General features: G+C 41.1%; 1 protein-coding gene across 4 annotated transcripts in view; it reads right to left on the reverse strand.

Moving 5' to 3' along the window:
- The window catches only part of LOC124615409 (poly(A) polymerase type 3-like), a 177,875-nt gene that overhangs the window by 11,064 nt on the left and 160,811 nt on the right, over nt 1-6,000 (reverse strand). The gene's annotated exons all lie outside the window — the stretch shown is intronic.

Below are 6,000 nucleotides of genomic sequence, written 5' to 3' on the forward strand. Positions count from 1 at the left end.
TTTTCTGGTGAAAGAATTTACATTTTATTTTGTTATTTGTAATTGAGGATTAGATTGCAAATGCCATGACATATGTTTATGCACTTTGCACAACACCTTGAATCTCAGTGTTTCTGATTACTTACTAATGTGCTTGGTAGGTCTTCCCTGTTGGCCCAGTGACAGGTAATCGTTGGTAACAAAATGGCAAGTTTATAATTGTCCTTGCGGTTCATGCTGGTATTTGTTTCTTTTATCTTGCCAGTTTCTATAATTTTTCTCTTAATTTTAGGAAGCTGCTTAAGAAGGGCATAAGCTTTGCTAAGTAGTATTGCCACACATACGGTAAAGGGTAAACTAGTAGCATCAATATAGAATGAGTCTCAATTGTTAGAAAGAATTTTGTTCCTCTTGTGCGAGGCTTATTAATGGTACATTTAATGGCAGTACCTCCGATTCTCTTTGTATTATAAAACGCCAAAGCACTGCTCTTCTTCCTTGTTGAACCTGTTCCTCGATGTCAAAACAGAACGATTCTTTCCCTCTATACATTTGTTGTTAAGGTATAAATAGCTCCTGTAGCTCTACTCTGACTGACAGCATCTTTGATTCATTGGGTCCCTATGGTTAATATATTTTTCTGGCTTAGACAGTGGCAGCACAAAGCATTCAGATATCCATTTGTATCCAATAGCTTTCTGTATACAATGTGTCCAAGTCTGTCATCTTGTATCCCGAATGCTACTACATCCTGGAAAACCAAACACAAGTGCCTGTGACATGCGACACTTGGAAAAATAGGACACATGCAGTACATCTGCAATGACACATTATAATTATTATCCTCATGAAGGCTGCCTGAAATGGCGGTCAATCTTTATTGTAAATTGTGACACAGTCACACACATAGAAGACTGTTATTGTATAGGACTTCAGTCCAAAAACGACTATGCATACATGCTCCCTTAGCTTCCACTGTTTTCAGCAGATTATTTACTGAAATGAGTACTTGGCATTTTATCTCCTGAACTCCTTTTCAAATATCTCTTAAATGCTATGTTTGAAAAATTCCAGTCTTTCCACATTTACAGGAAAGCTGATGACAACCAGATGAGGTAGATTGCATACAGATAGTAGTTCAGAGCAGAAATAGATAATATGAGTGTGTTAACAAATGCATTAAAAATGACATAAAGGGAGAAATAAAGCTCGTTTATGACTATAGAAAGCAACAAGAAGTATAATACTTCATCAATGGAGACAAAATACACAAGTTTCAAAAATGAACGGAATATAAAAAAAATATGTTGTTGCTGTGTCCTTCAGTCGAAAGACTGATTTGATCCAGCTCTCTATGCTAGTCTACCCTGTAAAAGCCTTTTCCATGTCTGCATAACTACCACACACTCCTCCTGTTTGAACCTGCTTACTGTATTCAAGTCTCGGTCTGCTTTCACAATTTTTACCCCATACTTTCTTTCCATTAGCAAACTGACAATGCCTTGATGCCCGAGGATGTATCCAACCAACTTATCCATTTTTTTCGTAAAGTTGCACCATAATTTTTCCCCCCAAATTCAATTCAGTACCTCTCAATCATTAGTCGATGTACCCATTTAATCTTTGGTATTATTCTACAGCAACACATTTCAAAAACTTTTATTCTCTTTGTGTTTGAATTGTCCACATGTCACTTCCAGAAAAGACAACACTTCAGACAAATACTTTCAGAAAAGACATCCTAAAACTTAAATTGATATTAAATGTAAACAAATTCCTCTCTTTCAGAAATGTTTTTCTTCCTATTGTCTTTCTACATTTTATAATGTCTCTTCTTTGGCAATCATTAGTTATGTAGATGTCCAAATAGCAAAACTCACCCACTACTTTTTTAGTGTGTCATTTTCTAATCTAATTCCTTCAGTATCACCAGACTTAATTCAATTACATTCCATTACTCTTATTTTTCTTTTATTGATGGTAATATTGCAATCTCCTTTCAAGACACTATGCATTCTGTTCAACTGCTCTTCCAAGTATTTATAAATCTCTGACAGAATTACAATGTCACTGACAAACCTCAAAGTTTTTATATATTCTCCCTAAACTTTACTGCCTTTTCCAAATTTCTCCATGATTTACTTCAGAGCTTGCTCAATGTACGGACTGAACAACATTGGGGATAGGCTACAACCCTGTCTCACTCCTTTCTCAACTATGGCTTCCCTTTCATGTTCTTCAACTCTTACTGCAGTCTGGTTTCTGCACAAGTTTTAAATAACCTTTCACTCCCTCTATTGTGCCCCTGTTCCCAGCAGAATTTAAGAGAGTGTAGTCCAGTCAACATTGTCAAAAGTTTTCTCTACATTTACAAACACTTGATGTAGGTTTGCCTTTCTTCAATATATCAAGCAAGGTAAGTCAAAAAGTCAGTATTGCTTTACGTGTTCATTGATTTCTCAATAACCTAAACTGATATCCCCTAGTGTTGACCTCCACCAGTTTTACATTCTTCTCTAGATAACTTGTGTCATTATTTGCAACTATGACTTATCTAATTGATGGTTTGGTAGTATTCTCTCCTGTTGGCATATGCCTTCTTTGGAATTGGAATTACTAAATTCTTCTTTAAGCCAGAGGATATACAGCATGTCTCATGTATCTTGCACACGAGGTGGAATAATTTTGTCATGGCTGGCTCTCCTAAAGATCTCAGTAATTCTGAGAGGATGCTGTCCACCTGCGGTACCTAGTTTCCACGTATGTCTTTCAGTGTTCTGTCAAATTCTTTTTATTTTCTCCTCTCATCTTCACCTACTTCCTCTACTCTTTTCTATAATATTGTTGTCAAGTTTCCTCGAGTTTGTTCCCTCATACAGGCATACTGTATATTCCTTCCACCTTTCAAGTTTCCCTTCTTTCCATAGTATTGGTTTACCATCTGAGATCTTGATATTCACACAGTTACTTCTCTCTCCTCCAAAGGACTCCCTAATTTTCCTACAAGCAGCATCAATAGTTGGTTGGTTGGTTGGTTTGGGGGAAGAGACCAAACAGCGAGGTCATCGGTCTCATCGGATTACGGAAGGACGGAGAAGGAAGTCGGCCGTGCCCTTTCAAAGGAACCATCCCGGCATTTGCCTAGAGTGATTTAGGGAAATCACGGAAAACCTAAATCAGGATGGCCGGACGCGGGATTGAACCGTCGTCCTCCCGAATGCGAGTCCAGTGTGCTAGCCACTGCAGCATCAATAGTTATGGAAGCTTTTGTAGCCCTGCATATGTCCTCTAGATATTCCTGCTAAAGCTTTTCACACTTTCTGTCAATCTAATCTTATTATTTTTATTTTTAGATTTTATTTTTTATGGACACTAACATCCCTAATGCCTATGGCCTTACTGCTACTGAACACTATATTCCCCAACACACGATGATTCGAAACCAACAATCTCCTTCCTAGTTGCCATGACCAACTACATCCTCATCCATGACTACTTCTCCTTTGAAGCATTACCTACAAACAAATCCAGGGTACTGCTATGGGCACTCGCATAGCACCATCCACTGTCATCCTACTGATAAGGCATCTAGAGGAATCCATCCTAGAACAAGAATCCCAAACCTCTCACATGGTTCAAATTCACAGATGACATCTTTGTAATCTGGATTGTGGGTGGGGACACTCCATCCACATTCCACCAAAACCTCAATACCCCCCCCCCCCCCTCCCACATTCGCTTTACCTGGTCCTACTCTACCCATCTTTGATTTCCACCTCAGAGATCGTTACATCAGTACTTCTGTCCATATCAAACCTATCAACCACCAGCAATACCTCCACTTCAACTGCTGCCACCCTTTTCAAACCAAGAAGTCCCTCCATACAGCCTAACCACGCTTGGCCATCGCATCTGTAGTTACGAGTGCTCCCTTTTGAATATACTGAGGGTCTGACTAAGGTGTTAACAGATTGTAATTACCCTCACAATCTTGCATAAAAACAGACCTCCTGTTCCCTTTCTTTCCAGTCATCCAATACCGTCCGGCCACAGATGAGCATTCCCATCACGACTCAGTGCCACCCAGGACTGGAGCAACTGAATTACATTCTCTCCAGGGTTTCGACCACCTCTCATTGTGCCCTGAATGAAAAATGTCCTACCCACTATCCTCCTCATCCCTCTGACGGGGGTATTCCGACGCCCGCCAAAACTATACAATATCCTCATCACTACCTACACAACCCCATGCTCCCAATCACTTACCTCATCGCTCACAGCCCTGTAATAGAACCAGATGCAACACCTGTCCCATACATCCTCCCACACACCTACTCCAGTCTGGTCACAGACATCAACTATCCTATCAAAGGCAGAGCTACATGTGAAACCAGTCATGTGATCTACAAGCTAAGCTGCAACCACTGCGCTGCATTCTATGTGGGCACGATAACCAACAAGCTATCTGTCCGCATGAATGGCTATCGACAAACTGTAGCCAAGAAACAACTGGACCACCCTGTTGCTTAGCATGCCGTCCCACATGATGTTCTTCATTTCAATCACTGCTTCACAGCCTGTGCCATCTGGATCCTTCCCACCAACACCAGCTTTCCTGAATTGCGCAGATGGCAACTCTATCTGCAATATATTCCCATAAACCTCCTGGCCTCAACTTTCATTACTCACTGCCCTTACCCACCTAGCCCCTTCCCTATTCCCATTCCATTACTACATAGCCCTCTAGTCCACCAAGGCACTCACTCTACTTCTCTCATTTTCTGCTACACTCCTCTCTCTCCCCTGCCATCCATCTAACCTCCCGACTGCACCTAGCTGCCCTGCTGTGCACCTCGTCCATGCACACTCCCAACAGCACTTAACCATCCCCCACCCCTACTCTGCTACCCTTCCCCCTCCCTGCCCCAACCTTACCCCCACCTGGTTGCCTCTCCCATAAAGCAGTACTGCTTGCAGTCTGGTTACAGCTGCCAGGGAATGTGGTCATGTGTGTGCAAGTTTTGTGTGTGTGTGTGTGTGTGTGTGTGTGTGTGTGTGTGTGTGTGCGCGTGCGTGTGTGGGCGCGCGCGCGCGCGTTTTGTCGATTTTCGACAACGGCCTTATTGGCCAAAAGTTAACTTTCTGACAGTCTTTTTGTTGTGCCTTTCTGTGATTCAGCACCTCTGCTATATGGTGAGTACCAATTATCCTTTTCGTAATACTGTTACATTCCATCCTGGATTTCCATTGTCTAATTTTTTATTTTTTTGCATTCCTTTTTGCCTGCTGAATTTTAATATTTTCTCCTCAGTTCTGATTTGCAATTCATAATCAATAAATTATGGTCAGAGTTCACTTCTGTCCCTGGAAATACATAACAATTTAAAATCTGGTTTTGAAACCAGTGTCTAACAATTGCATAATCAATCTGCAACAGTCCAGTGTCCCCATATCTTGTCCATGTATACAACACTCTTTCATGATTCTCAAACCCAGTGATATCGATGGTGAAATTATGCTCTGTGCACAATTTTGCTAGGCAGCTTTCTCATTCATTACCTTCCCCCAGTCCATGTTCTCATATTTTTTTATCTTCCTTTTTCAACTACAAAGTCTCAGTCACCCATAACAAATTTTCATCTACCTGCAGTACCTGAATAATTTCCTTTATCTCAATGTAGATTCTTCCAATCTCTTCATTATCTGTGGAGCTAGTTGGCACACAAACTTGTACTGCTGGGGTGGGTATTGGATTTGTGTCTGTCGTGGCTATGATAATGTGTTCACTATGCTGCTCACAGTAGCTTACCCACATTCCTATTCTTTTATTCATTATTGGGCCTACTCCTGGATTAGCCCAACTGATTTTGTGTTGAAACTTCCTGTTCAGATTAAAACTGTGTGCTGGACAGAGACTTGAACTTGGGACCTTTGCGGGCAAACTCTCTACCATCTGAGCTACCGAAGCACGACTCACAACCCATCCTCACAGCTTCAATTCTGTCAGTGCCTCATCTTCTA

The sequence above is a fragment of the Schistocerca americana genome, chromosome 5 (genome assembly GCF_021461395.2).
Source record: "Schistocerca americana isolate TAMUIC-IGC-003095 chromosome 5, iqSchAmer2.1, whole genome shotgun sequence".
Lineage (NCBI taxonomy): Eukaryota > Metazoa > Arthropoda > Insecta > Orthoptera > Acrididae > Schistocerca > Schistocerca americana.